Source organism: Triturus cristatus, chromosome 11 (genome assembly GCF_964204655.1).
Source record: "Triturus cristatus chromosome 11, aTriCri1.1, whole genome shotgun sequence".
NCBI classification, from domain to species: Eukaryota; Metazoa; Chordata; class Amphibia; order Caudata; family Salamandridae; genus Triturus; species Triturus cristatus.
The window spans coordinates 553,415,266-553,443,252 of NC_140594.1; positions in this window are offsets into that span (position 1 = coordinate 553,415,266).

A 27,987-nucleotide genomic window follows, 5' to 3' on the forward strand; every position below is an offset into this window, starting at 1 on the left:
GATTCCAGAATAAATAACCGTCCATCCAGATGTATCCTTTTTCAAAACCGTGGAAAGCATCCAAGTCTTCCTACAGAGGCCGTCTGATAAAAGAGGAGACCAAAACTAGTAGCAAGGGAGGCGATGTGGTCTAAGGGCTAAAGCTGCTGACTTTAGCACCGGGGAAACAGGTTCGAATACCAACCTTAGCTCACCATCCTGTGATTCTGGGCAAATCACTTAATCTCCCGGTGCCTAAAAAATAATGTTTAAGATCTTGTTCTCTTGGAAAGTGCTCTTATGCCCCTGGGCCATGCCGGTGCAAAAGAAAACAGCAAAAAATTAAAACATACCATAAACCCCTAGATTCAAGTTAGAGCCAATCAGATAATAATAATTGAATACACTCCATCTACAATTTTGTACTATGGAACTCATTAGCCAATTAATGCCAACTCCACAAGACACTCTGAAAGAACAAACTCTACTAAGGGTTAAATAAAGACGGTAACCTGCTGCTAGACTGCACGCTAGGGATGCTGTATTACACATGGATAAATAATTGTGATGATCTGGTAAAACACAGGTATCACAGAAGCTACATTAGAGATTTTTAAGCAATGCCATAGAAGGTGACACGGTGAGTGAGAATGTTCCTCTCCAGCCCACCCTCTAAGTGAGTCAAATATGTCTGCAATTTTCAAAAACAATTCAGGCTCAAAACCTACCCATGAGTCATTCAGCTTCAAAGGCTCACATTAGGAGACTACAAAGCCATGTCAATATTATTCTAAAGGTCCATCAAGCTGTAGATCAGTGTTTCCAAGAACACACCCTTGGTGTGCTATGAGAGGGAAGATCTGCTGTTGCCCTACCACCCTGTTGTTTAAAGGGGTTAGCCCCTTGTGACAACCCCCATGCAGAATCTGTAATAGTTTTTGCGATGCACACAGGAAAGCTGGGTACTGGCCACACAGTTGAAAATTAGCCCAGATGCTTAGAGTAGAGAGGGTGGAATCTTTATTTTGTAGAGTGACTGGGATGTTCACGAAAATTATGTGCATACGTTTCTTCAATATCGATCTTTGGACTGAGAGCGACCCTTGACCCTGATTTCAGGTAGGTTGCCCCCCCTCTGCCGCCTCACAGTCCTCCAGTGATGCTGCCCGTGCCTGCCCCGCCGCCTGCTTCGGCCGCCTCCTGCCCTCGTGCCACCGGTATTCTTGAACCCTATTGTGCGTCTCTTTTGCTGTGATCCCGTATTTTTGTGCCTCTTTCTGTTGTTTTCTGCTTATTTTCTCCACTAGTTGTTTTGCCCTCATTGTCCCCTGCCCTCCGTTTTTTGCTTTCTGTATCCCCCTCCCGCTCCCCTCCCTCGCACTCTCCCGCCCCTGCATCCCTGCGGCCCCGCCCCCCTGTGAGCCCATTCGCCACCCCGCTCCCGTCTCCCAGCTGCTCCTCCCTCCCACTGACCTTCTTATGGAGGCCGCAAAGCGGCCGCGCAGCGGACGTGCGTACCGTGCGCGCCGCTGGCGCGCCGAAGGCGCGCCTTAGGCAAGCCCATCTGCGCCCGTCCATGCCTGGTCCGCGCCCAGCACCAGAACCCCTGGCCCCCACAGGAACCAGAAGCCCCGCCTGAGATACGACACTGCCGCCCTCCTCGCACTCAGCACCGGCCAAACTCCCGCCTGTAATCGTGCCACACCGAAACGCACCCACGGACCCTTCAACTGCCAAGCCTGCAAATTCACCTGCCTCCGAACCTGCACTGCGCCCCCCAGAGCCAACAACAACAACCACCTCAGGTGCATCCTGCTCAACACCCGCTCCGTCCACAAGCATGCCGTCGAACTCTGGGACCTCCTCGACACAACAGCGCCAGACGTCTACAGGAACACCATCCGCATCACGACCAACTCCGATGACACCCTCACCGCCGCCGAACACCTTCACTTCCAGATACACACTGACCCCAAGACCACCCTCCGAGGTACCCTTATCTACAGACCCTCGGGGCCACGCACACAATTCAGCGAAGCCATCGCAGACTTCATCAGCCCCCATGCATTCGCATCCTCCTAGGGGACCTCAACTTCCACCTGGAGAACAACAATGACAACAACTCCACCACCCTGCTAGACAACCTCGCCAACCTCGGACTCAAGCAACTGGTGGACACCCCACCCACTACGCCGGCCACACGCTTGACCCCATCTTCTCCTCCAGCAACCTCGTCACCTACAGCCACTCCACCGGACTACACTGGACCGATCACAGCTGCGTCCATTTCAACTTCAGGTAGACCACGACCCACCGCCACGCGCAACAGGCTCCCCGAAGATGCTGGAGCAAGATCACCACCGTCCAGCTTACCACTTCCCTGAGCCTTAACCCCCTACCTACACTACGGACACCAACGACGCAGCCCACAACCTCACACAATGGATCACCAACTGCGCCGATGACCTGGCACCACTGAAGAACCCTCAAAGCAAACCTGGCAGCAGGAAAGCCTCATGGTTCACCGACGACCTCAAAGACTCAAAGAAATCCTGCTGTACCCTCGAGAAAGCCTGGTGCCACAAACAGACGGCAGACAACCTGACCGCCCTCAAAAACGCCACCCGAAAACACCACCAGCTGATCCGCGCCACCAAAAGGACATCATTCAGAGAACGACTGGACAACAACACCCACAACAACAAGGAACTCTTCAGCATCGTTAAACAGCTCTCCAACCCCAGCACCAGCAGCAACGACATCACGCCTTCGCAAGACCTCTGCAACTCACTCGCCACGTATTTCCACTGCAGGATCGTCGACATACACGACAGCTTTGGCGCCCAGTCCACGTACCCCACCACCGCACCAATGCCCCCCTCCACCACCCTCTGCACCTGGACGCCTGTCAGCACTGAAGACACCACCTACGTGATGAACACCATCCACTCCGGCTCCCCAGCCGACCCCTGCCCCCACCACATCTTCAACAGAGCCGACTCCATCATCGCACCCCAACTCCGGAACATCATCAACAACTCCTTCACATCCGCCACCTTTCCGGAGAGCTGGAAGCACGCGGATATCAGCGCCCTCCTGAAGAAACCCACCGCGGACCCCACAGACCTCAAGAACTTCTGGCCCATCTCGCTCCTCCCCTTCCCCGCAAAAGTCATCGAGAAGACCGTCAACAAACAACTGACCACCTTCCTCGAGACGAACGACTCCCTCGACCCATCACAGTCTGGTTTCCGTGCAAACCACAGCACCGAGACCGCCCTCATCGCAGCCACCGACGACATCAGGACCCTGCTTGACAAAGGGGAAACTGTCGCCCTCATCCTCCTCGACCTATCGGCCACATTCGATACAGTATGCCACCGTACCCTAACTACCCGCCTCCACCACGCCGGGATCCAAGGAAAGGCCCTGGAATGGATCACCTCCTTCCTCTCCGACAGAACCCAGAGAGTCCGTCTCCCGCCCTTCTGCGCCGCGGCCACCAAGATCATCTGCGGCGTACCCCAAGGCTCCTCGCTCAGCCCTACCCTCTTCAATGTCTACATGAGCCCCCTCGCAGCCATCGCTCGCAACCACAACCTCAACATCATCTCCTACGCCGACGACACCCAGCTGATCCTCTCCCTCACCAAAGACCCCTCCACAGCCAAAACCAGCCTCCAGGAAGAAATGAAAGACGTCGCGGAATGGATGAAGCTCAGCCGTCTGAAACTGAACTCAGACAAGACGGAGGTCCTCATCCTCGGACCAGCCCCCTCCGCCTGGGATGACTCCTGGTGGCCCCCTGCACCGCCCCCAAGACCACGAACCACGCACGCAACCTGGGCTTCATCCTTGACTCCTCCCTCACGATGACCAAGCAAGTCAACGCCGTCTCATCCTCATGCTTCAACACCCTTCGCATGCTCCGAAAGATCTTCCGGTGGATCCCCACCGAAACCAGGAAGGCGGTCACCCAGGCCCTCGTCACCAGCCGGCTGGACTACGGGAACGCTCTCTACGCTGGAACCACAGCCAAACTACAGAAAAGACTCCAGCGCATACAGAACGCATCTGCACGACTCATCCTGGACATCCCTCGTCACACCCACATCTCCGCCCACCTGAGAGACCTGCACTGGCTCCCCGTCAGCAAGAGGATCACGTTCAGGCTCCTCACCCACGCACACAAAGCGCTCCACGACATGGGCCCCGAATACCTCAACAACTGCCTCACATTCTACTCACCAGCCTGCCAACTCCGCTCCGCCATCCTCGCCCTCGCCACCATCCCATGGATTCGCAGAACCTCCACCGGAGGAAGATCCTTCTCCTACCTGGCTGCCAAGACGTGGAACTCCCGCCCCACCCACCTACGACTGACCCAGGACCACCTCTCCTTCAGGAAGCACCTCAAGACCTGGCTTTTCGAGCAGTAGCAGCCCCCCCCCAGCGCCTTGAGACCCGCTCGGGTGAGTAGCGCGCTCTACAAATATTCTTGATTGATTGAGAGATTCTATTCCCGCAGCCTCAGCCTTAGAGTCACCGACGCAGCTATCAGTGAAGTGGGTGCCATTCTGCTCCATCATACATACTCTAGCTTCCCACTCACCCACTCTGGCCAGATCACGTTGTGTCAGGAACCAAGCTCCTGTTGGCTGTCCACAAGCAGCAAAAGCTGTCAAGATCCACACCTCCAAGGTCCATCTTGTTTCCCCTGAGAGCCTTAGATTTGCATATTGCAATATTCTGTTTGGCAGATGTGAGCCTGGACATAAAATGGCCTCTTACATTGATAGGCAGCAGGTGCTAGTCTGACTTGAACATTACATGCCCACCTCCTGTGAAGCTCTCAAATGTACTGGCATGCTGCTAATGGGAAAGGCATGTCAGAGCCTGCACTGGCCATTCTGTATGGGAGCTAGCAATCTGGCAGATGTGTCAACAGAGGCTCATGAGGCTCAGCAGGTGTTCAAGTAGGACTCCCCCCAGCGCACCTACAGCTGAAGAAGAGAGGTGCTGGCATGGGAAGAGCAGGCAGGCATAATCATCACATGGCAGGAGCTGCACACAGAGAGGGAACACAGAAGGATGATAAGATGCACTCTGTCAGAGCAAGATTCCAGGAAGGCAGCAGGCCACAAGGCAGCAGATTAATGGAGGGACGTGAGACACTACTCACACAGGGCAGCCCTCCTTCGACAGGGTGATGGGGTACAATGAAAGCAGGGTCAGATTGGGATCACAATTAGGCCTGGTCACTCCCAAAAAAGTGGGCCATATTCCCCATCTGGTTTGTCTCACTGGAATCTGGCTGGTTATTTTTTGTTATGGTTTTGTATAGCGTGAACTCGGTCCAAAGTCATTAGAGTTGTGAGCACCAGTTACATTACACAATATCATTTTCAGTATGGAGATCCAGTGATGTTCCCAGATCCACAGAATGTTGAGCTGACGCTGGGACTCGAACCCAGTTTAAATGTCTGCAGCTTTGACCATGGCGCTACATTCAATTACATGCAAATGTCTCATCTCCCCCAACAAGGCCTAAAAGACACTGGGGTTGAGTTGACAGCATGTGGCTGCTAAGGAGGACATTTCTTTTACCCATTCCCCAGCCCATTATAGCCTCAGGGCATTTAGCTGGCAAGGCAGGTGTCAAAAAGCACATTGCTGTTGCTTGTGTGTGGGGGGATGGGGGTAGGTGAGAAAGGCCAAATATCACCTGCCCCCCTGTGAGGCCCCTGCATACAACACACCTTCCTTGCACCCCTCCCCCTCCCCCATGGTCTAAAAGTGATGGCCCTGTGGGGGACAACACTGCTTCTTTTTGTCACCTCCTTTGCCAGCTAAATGCCCTGAGGCTATAATGGGCTGGGGAGGGAATAAGAGAAGTGGCCTCCTGGCTGAGAACGCGAGGCAGTGCGCCTAGGTGGGAATGCCCCAAAGGCTTAAATAACACCCCAGCCTCAGTTAACAGCATATCAGGTGGAGTGCTCTATGATGCTGGCGCCACATTAAAGTGGCCTGGTGGCGCGTGGGAAAGTCTCTTTGGCCCGCATACAGAGGCCCACAGACCGGCCCCAGGTGACTCTGAGGCACCGGCCCATCGACCAATGCCCGATTGCCCGTCTTCCCAATCCGACCCTGAGAAGCAGAGAACAGTACAGAGAACTCTGCATTGTTTTTGCACTGCCTCATCACCAGTTGTTCTATTCTGCAATGCAAGGATGGGCATACACACCAGGTGGGGATGATTGAAAACTTTCTATTTGCCTTTTATGTCTTTGAGTGATATGTTTCTGCTTGGAGTTTCATAAAATGTCCTTCTGTCTTTCTGACGAGCTAGCGGCCAGTCCCTCTTTCTCTGTCCCAGTTGCAGGTGACAGGAGCTTCAACCGTGTGTGTGTGTGTCCTGAACTTGATGTTCCATGCCATTCTTGAGACATGCCAGGGGTGAACTCTTCCATGGTGACATCAAGGTTGTGATAATTTAAAATTTTCATGAGATACCCTCGTCTCTAAGGCTCACATGTTTCTTGTTTGGATAGACTCACACTTTCTTTATAGGTGGAAAAGAAAGAGAATCTGCTGTTCAGAGATAACTCCCACTCCATTTCATGGGGTGGAGACATTAGCAGTGTTCAAATCTCTACTGGGCATAGACAATTCTGATGTCTACAAGAGAGTTGCATTGACCCTATCAGCCTTCCTCGGGTCATTGGTAAACACTGATTATGAGTTTTAACCTGCAAACACCAAGCAGCACCCAGGCTTTGGGGGAAGACTAATCCTATTTTTGACATTTGCTTCCATGAGTTCCTCATCTGGACAAACTTGCTTCGGATTTTAGCACCCTGCTTCATCCTATAAACAAAATCTATTGCAGATCAGCCAATATAATTCACTAAGCCTTAACTATATCGTTGGCCTCACAGATTTGATTATAAGCACTAATAAGTCAGTTAAATATGATACTTCTCTGTAACCCTGGAATATTCTATTATGCTTTCTGTGGAACTCGCTCGTCCATGCATGAATTCACGGAATTATTTATCCCTCTGTGCACCTATGCCCCAGTAATCCACCTCTTCATTCATCTAGTCGCTCTGTAATCCGCCCATAGATCCATCTTTGGCCTCATTCGTGCAAGGTCTCACTCCTCCATCTGCACGACCCTACATGCAAAATAGTTAATCAGTGAAAAAACATTTCCATGTTAAGAATGCCAGACATATTGTCTGGTTTTACAAGGGCTTGTCAGTGCGGAAGGAGACCACATGCTTCTAAGGCATTTAAAAGGAAGACGCCCTGTTGTGGCTCCCTGTTGTGGCCAGGCAAACCTCGCAAGAAAAACAAGCATTGGCATAGCCAATAGGTATCACCTTTGGGACCTTGTAAGTAAAAAAAAAAAACTGATGTGTAAGACTTCACGTTTACATTCACTGCATCCTAAATACGAAGTAAATTTAAACGTGAAGTCTTATACTTACTTACAAGGTCCCAAAAGCGAGACTTATTGGCTATGCCAATGCTTGTTCTTTTTTGTTTAAGCACCCTATGACAGAGTGTGTGTTTTTCAGCTGTCTCCCCTGTACTTTTCCCACCTTCATGTTCTTCTCTGGCCACTACCACAACCCCCCATTGTCCATGTGTTTTCCCCAGCACCTTCACCTACCCTCTGGTGTTCGTCTACTTACCCCCACACACCTTCCACTCACCTTCCATTGTCCATATTGTTGTTCCCTCATCTCTCACCCAAGCGCCTCCCACCTATCCTCTGTTTCTCATGTGCTTGCCCCTAGCCCCTCCCAACCATCCTCTGTTGTCCATCTGCCCACCCATCATCTCTCACTAGCCCTCTTCCCACCCATATCCTTTTCTCTGGCCTGCCTACACTTCCTCTATGTTTCCTCTGGAGCACACAGCTAACCATTTTGTTAAAAAGATTTAAAAAATTGCTAAAGCCAATAGCTCTTATACACACTAGCTATTGTTTTTGCCAATGCTTGTTAATAAACATTGCAGTGTGCTGCTTTCTTCCCGTTATGCAATGAAGCACAGTTACTTCAGTTGCTGCGCTGCATTGCAGTAAAAATAAATAAATCTACCCCTATTTCTGTACATCATTGTGCACAAATTCTTACGGGTGCTTGAGTGGAAAAAAAAAACGTATTGGTACACACCCCTATATCTTCCACGTCCTTTACATTCACCACAAGAACTGCTTAATCTGTCAAATGTACATGTACACTTCTTTTAAATGTTTCATGCTGAATAGATAAACGGTGCTAAAAGTATGAACGATGCAGCCATGTTATTTTTCAATGAAATTTGCAACTTAACTTTAACTACAGGGACACCGTATCATAGATGCCCAGAGGTTTAAAGGACTGCGGAGATTCTGGCATATTCATATGTAATTTGTACCAGTTAATCCAAACATCTTTCCCTCTGAGTTCAGCATGTACCCAGCTGTGGCCTATTATTAATACTGTGTATCTAATTTTCTTGGCTGCACTCAGCGAAACCCTCACAGATGGTTGTGATTTGATCCAAAGCTTCAAGAAACTGTATCCCACTCCCCGACAATGAAAGTGACATGCTGGCCAGGCCTGCATATATCTGGATATGTTAAACTGCAAATTAAAGTAATAAATCTAAACTGAGAATGTCATGATGTAGCCAGTGCACAAATAGGCCCCTACATTTCAGGTCATTATGTGGTGGTACTTCTGTCCTAAATGCAAATATTTTTAGGACATTTTATAGATATTCCAGATTTGAGCTAAATAATAGAAGCCTCATTAAGCCAAAGGAAGCATCGTATAGACAAATGACGTAAGCAAATTCGAAAGATGTCAAGGAGTAATTCCCGCTCAGGATGAAAGAAACCAAACAGGTGGTCGACCACTCACCCTTCCCCCAACAAAGCATGATAAAATGTTTTCACCTTTCATCACAGGACAGCCTGTGACCTTAAAATCTTACCCCTGGAATTTAGTTTTCTTGCAAACCCCTGCACATTGCACCACCCCTACAAGCGTACCAACAAAAACGCGCCCAATGGTTATTAACTCACCAAAGAGGAATTATCCTCTGCAAACCTCTTATCAAGAAAGGAAAAAAGTCTTCATGGGCAATGTGCCCAAATTAGATGCTGCAGCTGGTTATGAAAGCGAGGATTCACTAATTAATAAGTCAATACACTGGATTCGTCATGTCAGGGGATGCCGCTTCCCCATTCGGGAGGACATTGCCAGGGCCAGGAAATGCATGTCACGCACACAACCACTGGACCACATTGAGCTTACCCTGACCAACACAAACCTGGCAGAAAACATTCTCTCACTTGAGTTTCGCACCTGCTCCCCTGACTCATCAGCAATACAGCTCATGCGATTCCCAGCAGCACTATCCTTAGAAAGATCAAGTGATAAGCATTTGATAGGGACCATAAGAGGCTTGCCTTCCCTAGAATCTAATGATTGACCACTAAATGAGATCCAGGAAGTGCAGCCGTTACAGGTTCTCCCCTCAGCCATTGACCACACTTCCTCAAATGACTCAACCCCTCCACATGCACCATTACAGCTCGAATTCAAGACCTAGCCCTTCCCCGTCAGCTAAAAATTATCTCGTGGAATGTTGCTGGCCTCAGTAGCAAGCTACCACTACCCCATTGGAACGATCTAGTAGAGGGCTTTGTCATCTGTGTTTTCCAGGAAACATGGAGCCTGGCTCCTCTATATAAATTGGGTTATAGCTGCTATCACATACCTGCCACCACTAAAGAGAAGGGTCGTCCCTCGAGAGGGCTGATTATATGGGTTAACATTGCCCTTAACTGTAGAATTTCCAATCAAACTTCGAGCCCCGACATTATGAGGCTCACTATTAAGGGCCCAGGAGGGGGAGGAAACGCTGGATTTGTTCAATGTTTATATAAGGGGAACAGTTGGGGGCAAAGCCTCACCCACCATCACACCACTCGAACAAGGTTTGTCAAATTGTTTGTCCCACTCCAGAGTAGTAGTTGCAGGTGATTTCAACAGTACTTTTGAGCCTCTTAGCACAGAAGACATAATAGGGATAGAGGAGGAAGATAGCAAATGGGGAGTTCCCCCACTAACCACAGCCCCGGTAAAAAGATGGTCACAGATGGCTATTCAACTATATGCACTCACCGTGGAATATGGGTTGAGGGCAGTGAATGGCAGGACTAGGTCTGATGCCCAGGGAGCCTTCACTTACAATAGAGTAACTTTTGGCAGCATGTTCTAGATATGGTGGTGGGGAACACAACCGACAGTGACCACAACCCTCTTTGCATGTCATTGAGTTTCCCATGGGCACCTCCTTGCTCTATACCAACCACCTACATGCACTCTGTGACCAAAGAGGTGATCCCTCAAACTCTAGAAGAGCCTTAAAATGGCATAAGGTTGCCCAGCAAGATGCAAAACTAGAGGCCAATAGGCAAGTACTGTATAAAAACACAATTGAGCTAAGAGAAGGAATTGCAGCCAGCCTCACTCATGCTCTTAGCATACACACACGCACTAATAAACAGATTAGTACTCACTTTCAAGTACCGAACAAGCCTACCAAGTCTGTAGTACACTAAAGGAGAGGCCAATCATGGTATACGAAAGAGTGCCAAATTAAGAGGAAGGCCTTGGCAATAGTTATTAGAGCTAGGAACAGTTCAGTCATCAAAGTTGCAAGGAAGTAAAACAGAGAGGCCCAGCACCAAGCAAAGTTAGATTGGAACGAAACCCGATGGTATGATCTTAAAAATGCCAGTTTAGCAAGGGACACTAACCTCTTTTGGTCACTGGTCAGACGGGCAAATAAGGGGGACGCAGACCAAATGTCCAATCACATTCCATCTCAGGTCTGGCATGACCACGTTGGCGAATTATACTCTGGGCCTAACGATGTAAGTGTGGAAGGGCAATGCGGCCATTTCCCATTAAATCTTGGGAACGGCGACAGTGACCCATTCACACTAAACAAAGTAGAGTCTGCTATAAGTAGGATAGTAAATACACAAAGAACCCATGGGTCCGGAGTAGCAGTCAAGAGAGGAATGTGAGCCACAATAACCAATAACAATCAGGAAAATGTAGGGAATATCCCTTTTAAAGGGCAACTCCCCTCACACACCCGAAGGTGTCACGCTTCATCATAGAGGTGCCTCCTCGTGTCGGGACCTAGTCACGGCACGGGCTACAACCCCTTCTATATGAGGAGGGAGCTCAGGGATGTTTTATTTGTTGGCACATGGGTTGTCCTAAAAACCCTATGTGAGCGTGGGGTGTGAACAAGTGAAGTGCAGTGCTGAATGTGTAAGTAAGTTAAAACTGCCTACATGGTTAGCAATATACTTTATTAAGCTACCCTGTGAAAGGATTAAAACGCTGTGAATGAGCCTATCAAAATTATAAAAGGCTTCATTAGGTAGATCAACATGTTTCAGCCGCAATGATCTATCCAAGTATCTCGGGTTTCATCAGGATCTGTGTAATACAGCTACTGCCGAACAAAGAAGTGCAAAATATGTCAAAACAACAATAAACATCGGTGTGTTTATACTAAACCAGATAGTTGTATGCTCAGTCTGGTCCACCAATTGACCCTGTAATAAAGACAGACAAAAACATTGCATTGGATATCTGGTCACAAACATCTTGACATGCATTTGCCTCAGACCTAATGTGGCAAGGCTCAAAACACTACTACAAATTCATAGGTAGTGTTATATGTGGCACTTACCCAATTGGTGAGAAAAGTTGCCACAACTGTCCTGGTTTGCACAGTGGTGGAGAAAGGTGGCATGACCTCCTATCAGGTCTCAACAATCCTGCTGTGTGGGACTTACTGGAGGTGCTTTTATGAGGTAGTTGGCCCCGAAGGACATCCTTGGGAGCCAACTTCCCCTTCTGTTATCTCCAATAAGTCTCACACAGAGGGATTGCTAAGTGGTTTTCAGAGGCCACGCCCCCTTGCTCTACCACTCTGCAAACACGGCTCGTGGTGCACTACTAGTTGCGGGATAAATTCCACTTTACTCTTGAGGGACCTTGGGTACCAAGAAGCTCTCCTGGTACCTCCTGTAAGTCCTACAAAGTGGGCTTCTTGAGAGCTGGTCGAAGGCCCAGCCCCCTTTCTCTTCCCCTCTGCAAACACAACTACTACTTAAAACACCATAGAAATTCACTGAAAAAACCAAAGGTTACAGGAGCGTTATTGCTAGGAATTAGCATTTAGAAAACCTCAGAAACAACAGTTATAGTTAGCCTCAGGTTTCATATCAGATGTCATCAGCGATGTCACTAACCATGTCATGAGTGATGTAATATTTGAGGTTATAAGCAGTGCATTGCAGGGGCGCAAGTTATAGTTAGCTTAGCTAACTATAACTGCTAAATTTCTCTGGTTTTGTACGAGTGAAACCTGAGGATAATTATAACGTCTATGTAATCTTTGTTTTTTTCAGTGAATGTCTATGGAACTTTTTAAGTCCATTTCCTTAGTATAAAGTTCATGTAACCTTTGTTTTTTTCTGTGAGTATATATATATATGTGAACAAGGCAGTTGTGCCGAAACGCGTCAGCGTAAAAAGAAATAAACCCAAGCTGGATAGCGAAAGCATCTCCTGTGTCGGTGTCCGATTTTTATTCAAGTCGGGATTGGTTGCAATATATATATACATATATATTATTTTTTTTTATCGGGATTCTGTCATTCCTCTATTAAAAAAACCCTGTCTAATTTCTTTATTAATCTGTGACTTGTGACACACCCATTCGCCTGTTATAAAGAAATTAATTAGCCGCTCACCTGTAATAATTTATTACAGTTGAGTGCTGATGTCACAATGCCTTCTGCCTGAGCCAGCACCCGAGTTCAAAGGCATATCAGGTCATGGAGCATAATTAAAGTAGTTTTAAGAAGAAAAAACTGAACATAGATTTTCATTCTTCTGCTTTGTATTTTTCACTTCCCATTGACAAGCAGAAGGTGATATTTATTGCAACATGTTTATTTTTGCACTCCTTATGTAACTATAGAAAATCTAGAAACTTTTGGCATGTTTCTTTTCAACAGTACTTTTGAGCCTCTTAGCACAGAAGACATAATAGGGATAGAGGAGGAAGATAGCAAATGGGGCGTTCCCCCACTAACCACAGCCCCGGTAAAAAGATGGTCACAGATGGCTATTCAACTATATGCACTCACCGTGGAATATGGGTTGAGGGCAGTGAATGGCAGGACTAGGTCTAATGCCCAGGGAGCCTTCACTTACAATAGAGTAACTTTTGGCAGCATGTTCTAGATATGGTGGTGGGGAACACAACCGACAGTGACCACAACCCTCTTTGCATGTCATTGAGTTTCCCATGGGCACCTCCTTGCTCTATACCAACCACCTACATGCACTCTGTGACCAAAGAGGTGATCCCTCAAACTCTAGAAGAGCCTTAAAATGGCATAAGGTTGCCCAGCAAGATGCAAAACTAGAGGCCAATAGGCAAGTACTGTATAAAAACACAATTGAGCTAAGAGAAGGAATTGCAGCCAGCCTCACTCATGCTCTTAGCATACACACACGCACTAATAAACAGATTAGTACTCACTTTCAAGTACCGAACAAGCCTACCAAGTCTGTAGTACACTAAAGGAGAGGCCAATCATGGTATACGAAAGAGTGCCAAATTAAGAGGAAGGCCTTGGCAATAGTTATTAGAGCTAGGAACAGTTCAGTCATCAAAGTTGCAAGGAAGTAAAACAGAGAGGCCCAGCACCAAGCAAAGTTAGATTGGAACGAAACCCGATGGTATGATCTTAAAAATGCCAGTTTAGCAAGGGACACTAACCTCTTTTGGTCACTGGTCAGACGGGCAAATAAGGGGGACGCAGACCAAATGTCCAATCACATTCCATCTCAGGTCTGGCATGACCACGTTGGCGAATTATACTCTGGGCCTAACGATGTAAGTGTGGAAGGGCAATGCGGCCATTTCCCATTAAATCTTGGGAACGGCGACAGTGACCCATTCACACTAAACAAAGTAGAGTCTGCTATAAGTAGGATAGTAAATACACAAAGAACCCATGGGTCCGGAGTAGCAGTCAAGAGAGGAATGTGAGCCACAATAACCAATAACAATCAGGAAAATGTAGGGAATATCCCTTTTAAAGGGCAACTCCCCTCACACACCCGAAGGTGTCACGCTTCATCATAGAGGTGCCTCCTCGTGTCGGGACCTAGTCACGGCACGGGCTACAACCCCTTCTATATGAGGAGGGAGCTCAGGGATGTTTTATTTGTTGGCACATGGATTGTCCTAAAAACCCTATGTGAGCGTGGGGTGTGAACAAGTGAAGTGCAGTGCTGAATGTGTAAGTAAGTTAAAACTGCCTACATGGTTAGCAATATACTTTATTAAGCTACCCTGTGAAAGGATTAAAACGCTGTGAATGAGCCTATCAAAATTATAAAAGGCTTCATTAGGTAGATCAACATGTTTCAGCCGCAATGATCTATCCAAGTATCTCGGGTTTCATCAGGATCTGTGTAATACAGCTACTGCCGAACAAAGAAGTGCAAAATATGTCAAAACAACAATAAACATCGGTGTGTTTATACTAAACCAGATAGTTGTATGCTCAGTCTGGTCCACCAATTGACCCTGTAATAAAGACAGACAAAAACATTGCATTGGATATCTGGTCACAAACATCTTGACATGCATTTGCCTCAGACCTAATGTGGCAAGGCTCAAAACACTACTACAAATTCATAGGTAGTGGTATATGTGGCACTTACCCAATTGGTGAGAAAAGTTGCCACAACTGTCCTGGTTTGCACAGTGGTGGAGAAAGGTGGCATGACCTCCTATCAGGTCTCAACAATCCTGCTGTGTGGGACTTACTGGAGGTGCTTTTATGAGGTAGTTGGCCCCGAAGGACATCCTTGGGAGCCAACTTCCCCTTCTGTTATCTCCAATAAGTCTCACACAGAGGGATTGCTAAGTGGTTTTCAGAGGCCACTCCCCCTTGCTCTACCACTCTGCAAACACGGCTCGTGGTGCACTACTAGTTGCAGGATAAATTCCACTTTACTCTTGAGGGACCTTGGGTACCAAGAAGCTCTCCTGGTACCTCCTGTAAGTCCTACAAAGTGGGCTTCTTGAGAGCTGGTCGAAGGCCCAGCCCCCTTTCTCTTCCCCTCTGCAAACACAACTACTACTTAAAACACCATAGAAATTCACTGAAAAAACCAAAGGTTACAGGAGCGTTATTGCTAGGAATTAGCATTTAGAAAACCTCAGAAACAACAGTTATAGTTAGCCTCAGGTTTCATATCAGATGTCATCAGCGATGTCACTAACCATGTCATGAGTGATGTAATATTTGAGGTTATAAGCAGTGCATTGCAGGGGCGCAAGTTATAGTTAGCTTAGCTAACTATAACTGCTAAATTTCTCTGGTTTTGTACGAGTGAAACCTGAGGATAATTATAACGTCTATGTAACCTTTGTTTTTTTCAGTGAATGTCTATGGAACTTTTTAAGTCCATTTCCTTACTATAAAGTTCATGTAACCTTTGTTTTTTTCTGTGAGTATATATATATATGTGAACAAGGCAGTTGTGCCGAAACGCGTCAGCGTAAAAAGAAATAAACCCAAGCTGGATAACGAAAGCATCTCCTGTGTCGGTGTCCGATTTTTATTCAAGTCGGGATTGGTTGCAATATATATATACATATATATTATTTTTTTTTATCGGGATTCTGTCATTCCTCTATTAAAAAAACCCTGTCTAATTTCTTTATTAATCTGTGACTTGTGACACACCCATTCGCCTGTTATAAAGAAATTAATTAGCCGCTCACCTGTAATAATTTATTACAGTTGAGTTCTGATGTCACAATGCCTTCTGCCTGAGCCAGCACCCGAGTTCAAAGGCATATCAGGTCATGGAGCATAATTAAAGTAGTTTTAAGAAGAAAAAACTGAACATAGATTTTCATTCTTCTGCTTTGTATTTTTCACTTCCCATTGACAAGCAGAAGGTGATATTTATTGCAACATGTTTATTTTTGCACTCCTTATGTAACTATAGAAAATCTAGAAACTTTTGGCATGTTTCTTCATGTTCTGAGGTTCTGCACTTTTTTTTTAAACAACTGCATTAAACTTATTCTAAAATCGTTTTGCAACAAATATCGAACAACTTTGTGATGTTTAATTTTGCACTACAGATTCTATTTTTATTTTATATGTTTACAAACATGATCTCTCTTTCATATGAAAGAGCAAAACACCAAGGATTTGAGTGGTTTATGGGAAAGGTGATGATGTCACCATGTGTACATGATAAAGATACTGCATGTCACCTGGGAGTTCTATTACATTGTAAATATGGTCATGGAACTCCTTAGTGATTTGGGTGACTTGCAATATCCTCATAATGGACATCAGGGAACACTTTAGTCATGTATATTTTGTTACTTATTTAGGTCACAATATTTTTGAAGGGCAGTATTTTGTCAATGATATTCCATTACTATACAGTGGCCTGCATATCATCAGTTTAAACTCATGCAGGCCCAATTTGGCTTTTTATGTTTCCGATGTAAAATGACGCACCATTACATTCAGTAATAACACTATGTTATTTCAAGTTTTTTACATTGACAAACCACATTAGTAAAAGCCATACAAGAAGCAATGTATTATTTTTCTAAACAAAGACAGTAGGTATTGGAGGTACAACATCAAAATCCAGCCGGGCCCCCATACTCATTCAAATCTTCCCACTTTTCACTACTATGCAGAACAGTGAAAGTGATATGCCATAAAAATGGAGGGAAGATCATATAACAAATGATAAGCATACACTTCTGTAGCATTTATATATTTATTAACATTTTGGTTGTGTTTATATAGCTCAATCCTAGATGAGGAAGTTGAGTGTTTTGCAATGAGTTTGAGATTGGGTCCTGCTGTTTGTGGATGGTTTTCTAAAGCAAAGGGGATGGGAAAGGTTAGATTAGTGGTACATGTTGACATAATTAACAAGGTAAGTTTGTCAATAGTATCCAAAATGTACATCAAAATGTAACATGTGGTTGGCATGTTGTTAACTTGGGACATGCTTAAAGGATCTGTTAATTTCTGGGGCACAGCGAATCAAGCCTACTCTTCTGTGGGATCATTGTCTGGTTTATATGTTTTGTGTCCATTCTCTCAATGGTACACTTCCAGTCCAATAAAACCACTCACCAGTCTGTGCTCTGGTGGGTAAATCGTGCAAGAACCTCCTTGAAGGGAGGCTTTGCCTTAAACGTATTTATCTTTCCCCAGTAGGGATTCACCACTAACCTAATACCCCGGAGGAACACAATTCTAATCATTGAAGCCTTGCACTCAGTTTACTTACCTCCTGCAACTCTCTCTAAAATAGTTGCAGAGAGTCACCCTTATAACAAGAGAACCACAACCAAAATTGAATTTTGGCTACAACCGAAAATCCTACAAGTATTTATCGGGAGCCCTATGCAGTTGGCACTACCCACTGCTGCCAAATGCCAGTAACAGCAGTGCCTACATTTTTAAAAGTATATTAAATTGTTATCCACTCTACTGATGAATTATGCTAAGAAAATAGGCACACAACACAACAATGTGGTGGATAAATACATTCCCGTGTTTAGAAATCAGTGTAGGTGCCGCGGACAGGTAAACACTGGCTCAAATTAAGCACTCCACCCTGTGGACACTGCAGGATTAAAAGGGCTGGAAAATTGTCTAATGACTGGGAAGTCACAATAGAAAAAGAACCTGTCCTAAGGAAACCTGTCCTAAGGTTGCACATAAGAGGAGGGCTGTAGCCGAGAGCAGCTTGCACGGTGTGCACTGCGTTATGTTCAGCTATGAGAAGAAAAATTGCCAGACATTCCATTAAGAACAAGCATTTCAAAGCCAATAGGTCTAGCGCCAACTGTTAGTCTGTCCCTTTGTCAATGGTTCTTCTGTTTTGCCATTGTTTTTGCAAAACCTTTTTTGGTGAGGGAGCTGCCAGGCCCTTGCTAATATAAAGAACATTCTTTGCTGAAGGCAAATATATTTTTGGTTGCAAAATGCACACATTGCCCTAGTAAACACTGGCGCTCAATGGAACTCTTTGTGCACAGGTATGCTTTAAAGAGTAAAAGGCCATCACTCACAGTGAAGTTAGCTATGTGACTGAAGTTGGCTGACCCATTGCCCCATGCTGTAGTGGGCAAAAGAAAAATATGAAGGATACAACAGACTAATGGATGAAGACGGATGGCTAAAAAGGCCCTCTAAGTAAGTATATTATATAAATATATTTTAGTAAAATCAAAAGGTCTTGGATAACGTGAGACCACACAAATTTACCAGTTAGAGTACTTACTTACTTCCAGTGACTAGAGACAAAGGGCATATTCTCGAAGATGCTCATAATTGTGCAGGGGGAGTGAACAATTTAGAGAGTGGGCAAAAGTTCACGCAGGTTGAAGAGTGGCAGTGAATTTTCAGGAAAGGCAAATCACTGTCTGCAAGCTGCAAGTAGTAGAATGATGCAGCATTCAGTGACCCGGGGTTTGCTTTTCTACTGAAACTGTGCAATTGAGGACTCTCCACAAAAGGGAGATAGATTTAGTTTGCTTCAGCATGCAGAGTTAAATCAACCTTCTACTGATCTTGTCCTCTCCTTGCAGAGACCTGCTTGATTTTTGGGACCTGTAAATACCTGTGAACATTGTAGTACTGGTGCTAAACTGTTAATTTTTACTTTCTTTGAACAGGATCCTTCCATAAAGGCCCTGTAGACATTTCGCAGTTTTCTGTAAGGTTAGCTGTATTCTCTCTTTCATGGGCACAGTATTTGATTTGGGTGGCATGTTTAGCGTGAAAGACCAAATAAGTAATTGTGTGTTTTGTGTTTTCTGGGAGCTCTTTAAGAATGATCTGGGAGAGTCACCCAAGCATATAATATTTGGGACAGTAGTCGTTTCGGTGGTAGTTCCTTTCTGGCCTGTTTGATATTCAACCAGTTTCCATATGATCACGACCCCTTTCTGCCCTGTTTGGTAGTCAACCAGCTTCCGTATGATCACGATCTCTTTCTGGCCTGTTTGGTAGTCAACCAGCTTCCGTATGATCACAACCTTAACACATGTATAACCCTTGAGCTGCAGACCTGACAAGCAAATCAGGATGGTAAATCATGTCTCTTGGTCCAAAGGACTTCTCCTACTAGGAACATATACAAAAGTGAGATTTGGACCCACTGTATTTGTGGACTCTCATGTCAATAGGTGTTGTTGTCACAGTGGCCCCCGCCTATAATTAAACCTAAGTGAAGGAGAAGCAGCACAGAAACGTGCATAGTCATGGTGCCATCATGCTAGAAATAGCCTCATTGCATGCCTTCAAACCACTGAAACCTTTGCCATCTAAAGATATGGAGTCTGCTGGCATTACTGTGACCAGAAGGGGGATGCGGTTCATGGACGATACAGCAGTCAATCAATAATGCAATTATACTCAGAAGGTTGTGTTATGACTATAGCATGTTTTATTTGTATATTCACCGAAACGTCTCCAGAAATCTTATTGAAGCTCTGATTACTGCTCAGACATGGAATTATCCATTTATGTGCAATTGAAGTCACCTCACAAACTTTATAGTAGGGGGGTCTCTTCCAGATCTGCCTGCCCATGGGTTTCCTCACAATTACCCCCCTCATTCTGAAGGGGAGTTAGAACTACTATTCTAGCTCCCTTGAAGACCTCCATAATACCTTAGGCTGGTGCATAATCGATTTCAGATCATCATACAATCAGGTGTGGTACGTTAGCGAGCCCTAGCCACTGTTGGTACTATGTAGGGTGCATGTGGCTGGGTGAATCTGGAGAAGGGCACTTAGCAACAGTCATGCCCATACTGAGAAAAGTCATGTTGCACATAACTTTGCCGTAAAATCTCTGCTTGAGCCCTCATTATGGCATACAACATGGAGTGCTAACTCCAAGGGGATACCGTCTGGTGTCATTACAAGTAGAGCAGAGTCTCTCAACTGATGCATCTTGTCCAGAGGCATTGGGTCAGTTTAATTTAGTGCAGATCCCAGAGCAAGGCTCATCCCTTTCCCAACCCCTGCAGTACCATAGGGGATCAGACAACACTTCTCCCGGCCTTCTCCAACCCTGCCCTGACTTCTTGCTCTCTACCCCTCTCATTCAGCCCCTAGTCACCCTCCCACTGACATCTTCCGTCTGCTCTGAGCCTGCAGAAAATATCTGTGAATTTGTTCACAGAGTGAGGATAAAACCGGTGGAAAAGGACCCTGCAGTCCCAGGTTTGACGGGTTATTATACAATCGAGGGATAATGCTTGTAATTGCCAGATTGTAGTGCTGGGATACTGTTCATAATCGGAGAAGACATTTGTAAAAAAAAAAAGAAGAAAAAACACATGGCATGACTTCCAGTTATAGATGCAAAATATAAACACTGTCTGTGAAACCTAGACAAATCCTGCATTTTAATGATGAAGTTATACATGCATTTGGCTATCAGAGAAAACAGTTGTTTTGTCGTCTTGTTGGCATGCCTTGCTGTCTCGCGTAAAGGGTGATCAGTTTGAGGAATTGTTGAGCTCAGAAGTCTGCGCAGCTGGGTCCTCATCTCCTAGGGAAGAGAGCTAGTTTTGTAAAACACTAATACACGAGATAGTAGCCTAACTAACCTTCTTTAAATCTGGAGGTACCTCAAAACCAGTCAGAAATAGTTTACTGGAGTCTCCCTCTGTCGCTCTTTTCTATGTCAAGGAGGACCAATCAGAAGGTTATTCTTTGAAACCATGGGGCATATTATCAAGAACGGCTTTAAAATTATCGCCACTTTAGTGGCAGGAAACTGCAGCTAAAGCGGCGATAATGGGCTTGATAATATGCCCTTGAGAGTTCCAATAGAAGCCCATGTTCTGGTGTGAACCTCGGCCTCTATTGGAATTCTCAAGGGCATATTATCAAGCCCATTATCGCCGCTTTAGTGGTAGTTTCCTGCCGCTAAAGCGGCGATAATTTTAACGCCGTTCTTGATAATATACCCTCAAGGGTAATGCAATCGGGACATCAAAATGAGTTTGTTGTTTGAGTTAAGGTATAACTCACAAATAATAAAAAATAATTTTGTCAATCACCAAGAATGTGATTGTTGAAAACATGACAACAAGCAGATATCTGGGGTAGATGAAAGATAGCACTCCACTTACAGCATAGTTTTAATATGAAGTCTATTATTTACTGTTTCCTAATAAAATCTTAAGAATAAAGTATTTGCTTTTTAGGAATAATTGATATTTGTGAGGAATTAAGAAGGTTTAAAATATATGGTGTAAGCTTCCATGTCTTGAAGTTGATCCAGTGGAAGCAGCATAAATGTTTTATACTTTCACAATGTCATCCAATAAACCATGAACCAAACTACAATATAAATTTATTATAACCAAAGAGTTCGGGCTCATAGAGACTCTACAACCACTTACAAACTTATGGGTTCCTTCAATAGATCTTTATAGGAGCTAATAGGGACTCAGATAAATAGAAACAGATGCATTATACTCATGAGGACCAATAATGAAGAAAATGCCTAACCAACATCAGTCTAACAATAATGTGTCAAATAAAACATTCATAATAAGGACAAACTCAGTATATTTATCAAGGTACTTTTATTTAAACTTCAAATATGAATGGTCAATACACAAAAATACATTGGAACATCAGTACTTAGGTTAATTCAATGAATACAGGTAAGATTACAAAAAAATGCAATATAGGTAAAATACATCACAAAATCAATAATCTGGAATGAGGAGCGAGAGAGAGACAAAGTACATTATAAATTCAGAATTCAATTTTTAATTTCATACAAACCTAGATCGAGAAAACTAATGCAGAGCGTGCAAAAGTCTGTAATAGGCAAAACCCTTCAAATGGAAAGTTATAGCCTGTGCAACACCATCAGCCGATGATGTGCAAAGTAATAATTAGGAAGTTCAGTTCAGGGGAATCAAGGTTTGGACTGACAGCATGTCAGGTCCAGAAATGCAGAGGAAATAATCAGCCAGCCGGCAGGAGCAGCAATAGCAGTCAGCGACGGCCCGTGTAGGGCGTTTTACCGTGGCGGTGATGTGGGGCAGAGGAGGGGCAGGGTGGGGGGTTGCAAAATGCGGCATACGGCCGATTGCAGGTAAGTTACGGGAAAAAAAATAAAACAAATTTCGTTGCGCGCGCAGCATCGCCAAATTTGATGTAGCGCGCGTAACAAAATTAGTTTTTTTTTTTTTTTCGTAACTGACCTGCAATCGGCCGTATGCCGCATTTTGCAACCCCCACCCTGCCCCTCCTCTGCCCCACGTCACCGCCCCGGTAAAACGCCCTACACGGGCCGTCGCTGATAGCAGTTCTCGCAAACACTAAAAAGCCAGACCAGAGCCAGCCTTTGTTTCTTTCCACAGAGGAATTATACCTCGAACTGTTTCAAAGTCAAAACCTCAAATGTATCTTCTTCATCAGTTTACACATTTCCATTGGTTAGGACTCATGGTGTGATTGTGATATGATCATTCTCTAGTCCAAGCCATCCGGAACACTAACAAACCACTGTTGTTTCCTTTATACAGTCTTAAACTACCTCGGAAATAGAAGCACCTTGAAACTAGAAGCACTTATTAACTTGTACATCCATGCGCTCATTTCCATGTTCGTTTGTAACAAATTTGTTACTATCATTCATAAAAAGAAATACTTTATCATAGAAAGAAACTTCTGCAATAGGGAAACAAATAAATCAGTATTTTAGAACAAAAAAAGGACAACATACATTCTTTGAGGCCTTGATTAGTAAAGGAAATAATACACTTGTCAAGGCTACTTCCAAGGCCTACATAGAAAAAACACAAAATCATCATTTTAAAAGAATAGACATAGCATATTTAAATTGTATGAAGAAATGGTGAATACATAGGAACGCTAGAAGAAAACGTTAAATTTAAGCTGAACGTATAGGCATTTTATCTATTTGCTATAGCCGAAAAGAATAAACGATCATTTTCTAGTATGTTTTTCATGAGGCCTGAAAATAAACACAACAAGAAATCATTCTACTTTAAGCCATTTCTCATTATTACATTTTATAACACTATTTGGCATTTACTTTTGCACCATGTGTTTTAATACATTTGGTAAATCTCTCTCATAACATAAATCATCACTCATTTCCCCAGTTTATTTCATTTCTGCATTCTCTTCATCACAGTTTTAAGAAACCCTGAATATTTTTGATAGCTTTTGCACAATTTATATTGTTTCTTCTGAAATCCCTCGCACATTTAGTTCATCACACGATTAGTACGTTTTTATAAATATTACTTCACACTGGATGAGCAGACTCAATCGAGCAAGTTTATTCCCAAATAATCATGCTCCATCAAAGTTATTTAAAAAAAAACACTAGGCATGGGGAACAACCACGTTATTCCATCACTCAGGCACCATAGTGCACCATTTTTTCAGCCCTACCTTCAGTACGTTAAAAATAGAATCTGAAATTCAATTAAATATGTATCTGTAAGGTCATTTAGGAATATCACTTTAAAAATGCAGGTTGAAGTATACATGTTTGATATAAAAAGTGTTTTGCTCATTCTAATTAAAGGTTACAACTAACAGCAAAGTGGGACAGACAAGACAACCACATTCACAGCTCCAGCAGCGAATTTCTAAAAAAGGCAAGGATGGTAATGCAAATTAGCATGCTTACTTTGAGATATAAACATCTAAAAGACACGGGGGACACGGGGGTGCGTGGTCTCAGGAAATGTGTATTTTCTATTCACATTTTCTGTCAACTTCCATAAAACAAGGAAAAACATAAGTTCTGAGAACGTTCATCGCAGACAGGAAACTTTTGTTACCAATTCAGAGATCTTAATATAGGAAATGCAAATTTCGAGGCCCAATTTATGAAAGCAGACTTAACTGTTTGACTCTTATAAGATTAAAAAATTAAGCATCTGATGTAGGTATTTTGTACCCTTGCATTCACAAAGATTCTTTAGAACTATCTTACGGAATAGTCTTGAGGGCAGTGCTGGAATGGGGAAAAAACCTCCGGAACTCCAAAATAGGAAAACTGCGGAGGAGGGATGAAAGGGGAGGTACAAGGGGCAGGGCAGCAAGCAGGCAGAGTCAAGCAGGATAGAGTTGGAAGGGAAACAACATTCAGTGACAGCCAGCTCAACGTCCTCAAGTACATATGCATTACTATTACAAACTCTGCTCCAAAGGAAAGTGCAAATGCAATATTAAAGCTGTACAGGCATATTTTATTTGTCTCGCATGAACCACATTTTACAAGCCCCACATAGTTCTACATTGCCACCAAGCTGAACACAAGCATTTGCAATGCAATAGGTGTCGCATTTGCAGGAGTTTAAGCTATTGGCATTGTAAATTATTTATCTGTTTTGATAATTAACACATAAATAAAGGCATTTTCATTTACAATGCCAATAGCTCAAGCTTTTGTAAATGCGAGACCTATTACATTTCAAAGAAGTGACCACCATTTTCCTGGGCTGCTTGGAAAGTTGCAGGAAAGTATGCCGTACCTGCAGTAGGAGAAACTCATTAAAGAAAATAGTGCTTACAGACTAAATAAGACATACTGTGTAACAACAAAAATAAAAGGGCCAGTCGCCATGGGAGGTTACAAATGAAGACAAGGCGGTACTAAGGGGGGAATAACAAGCCTATTAACAAATCAGAAGCCAGCATTTACAAAGGACAATGACACACGCTATCTTCAACTCCATACTCAAATATAGCTTGCCTCGCAGAGCAGTGCATGCGCTGCCCAGGCTAGACCTAACAATCACTATAGAAGCATTGCTGGTTCTCCTATAAATTTTATACTAGAAAATGGTTTGCCTGTTGTAAGGATTAGCATAGGGTGAGATCCCAAGTCTACAATAACTGCAAAATATGGTAGCATTTTTCTCACTGAATTTGCAGACATTTTAAAGCTTCAATGCAGACCTAGGGCTTCTTCATTGGTTGTGGTGACAAAGGAATTACCTCCAAAATGGTCTCTATGACATTCTCATGATGGGAGTGGAAAGTTACAGTTTGACTGCAGAACAAAATCATCACGCAACTTGCCCAGATGCTTTTGAAAATCCCAAGGATTGCAATCCATTACCTGATGAAATCAAACAGCAGCATCAAATACTGTGTTGTAGAAAAGTGGGTGAAAAATTCACACATCACCACTGTATCAATCACTGTGAGTCAATCAGTATCAGTTTCCTCAAACAGTGCAATGAGGCTTTCTTTACCACTATTACCATAGACTACAGTGAAGCATGACCTGGTTTCCTCTCTGCACCTTTCCCTCATACACTTGATTGAATTGTGCCTCAATCTACAGCTGTCCTCATGCACTGCAATGCAGTGGCTCAAACAGTAATAACTGCTCTTGCACACTGCAATGGTGTGTGACCTACCCTCCACCAGTGTTCTCTAACACCATGGTGGTCACTCAGTTGGTCATTATTAATCTCACATGCTACAGTAGAGTATGGCTCAATTCACTACCATGTTATCTCATATCCTGCACTGATGTGTGACTTGTTATGACACTGTTATCCCAATTTACTCCAGGGGAGGTGACTGCTTTAGAACTATCACCCTACAGTGCAATAGATTGTGCCTCGGTATGAAAGTATTCAGGTGCATTACAGTGAATTATGTCCCTCTGTATTATTGAAATCATACACTGTAATAAATTGCTTCTCATTCTGCCACTGACACTGTAACCGATTGTGTCTCATTGTAACACTGTCCTAATATACTGTGATACACTGTGTCTCTATCTACCACTACCCTAGTACACTGTAACAGATTGTGTCTCATTCTAATACTACCCTAATACACTGTGATACACTGTGTCTCAATCTACCTCTGTCCTAGTACACTGCAATAGATTATTTCATTCTACCACTGTCGTCATACACTGCAATAGATTGTATCTCATCCTACCACTAGTTCCCACACACTGTAATACATTACAGTTCATTCTACCTCTGCCCTCTGTGATATTGTTTGACTCATTCTACCAGTCCCCATACAGTGCAATAGATTGTATCTCATTCTACCACTGCCCCCATACACTGCAATAGATTGTATCTCATTCTACCACTGCCCCTACAAACTGTAATAGATTGTATCTCATTCTACCAGTCCTCATAAACTGTAACACGTTGTGACTCATGTTACCACTGTCCTCATACAATGGGATAGCTTGCATCTCATTCCACCACTGTTCTCATACACTGTAGATTGCATCTCATTCTGCCAGTCCTCGTACACTGTAATGCATTGTGTCGCATTCTACCACTGTCCTTATACATTGTAAAAGTTTACATCTCATTCTACCACTGTCCTTATATACTGTAATAGATTGTGTCTTGTTCTACTACTGCCCTCATACATTGTAATAAATGTCATCTCATCCTATCACTGTCCTCATGCACTGTAATATAATGCATGTCATTTTCCACTGTACTCATGCAATGCAACTCTAATTGTCACATTTTATCTCTGTTGCTACACACCATGGTGGATTGCGCCTCATGCTGTCCCCGACAATCGCATTTAAACTCACTGGGGCCAATTCACAGAACTAATCTGAGATAAAATCCTAAACTTACTACTTTTGGTATTCACAGAAGGCCTTTAGTAGTAGTAAAGTTGGGATTTTGTCTTAAGTTTGACTTAAGACTGACTTAAGACAAACTTAAGACAAACTTAGGACAGACTTAAGACAGACTTAAGGCAAACTTAAGACAGACTTAAGACAGACTTAAGACAAAATCCTAACTTTACTACTACTAAATGCCTTCTGTGAATACCAAAAGTAGTAAGTTTAGGATTTTGTCTCAGATTACTTCTGTGAATCGGGCCCACTGTATCTCACTGCACGTTTACCTCTCAATATACCCTTGTGTGGTGTTTCCCACTCCGCACAAGAGGATTATGCGGCAGGAGCTTCTCTATAAAAAGCCGCATTCTTAGAGAAGTATGCGGTTTTGTTCCGGTTTCCAAGTCTCTGCCTACCCTGCTCTCTGCGACTCTGCGCAGTCTGCAGACCTAACCCTCATTTATTCTCCACTGAAGTGCAGAAAAAACTGGGACAATTTGAGGAAAAAGTGCCTACGGACAGGAAGGGTTTCTAACTCTGCACAAAAAAGTGTTTTCTTAGAGTGGAAGGTGAGAAAAAAGTGTGGTAAAATTGTGACTTTAGTTCTTCTTTTTATCACACTTTTCCTCTTCCTGTCCATTTATACTTGCTTCGGGCACTTGCATGATGGCTGGGAAAGACAATAAAATACCTCCAGTGCCAAGGTGGTGGTTAAGGAGGTGATGGCATTCTGAAACATATTTTTCCTTCCCTGGGGCTGCTGGACAGTCTGTACTGCCAGGCCATGGCCATTGTGCACACACTGGCCCTCAGTCATAAATTAGCCAGAGGTGAGCAGGGGTGCCCGAATCCAGACTCTCCATACGGGGGGGCTTACATGTAAGCAACCAGCACACACTGACAAACACATTAAACATAAACACAGACCTACCAGCAAACCTACAAGCATGCAAAACAATCACCCCCACAGTAATACACACGTATACACACACATGAGCATTACTCACACAAAAATAACAAGGAACTATCTGGAAAATTTACCTTCACCGTCCTTTCTTCGCCTCCGCAATTCTCTACCCTCGGTAATCCGAGTCATTGATCCGAGTCATTGAACCTACGTCCTCCCCTCTGCCTTGGTTGATACAACCAGAAAATGGTCTTGCAGACAATATTCCTCTGCTACCAACTCCTAT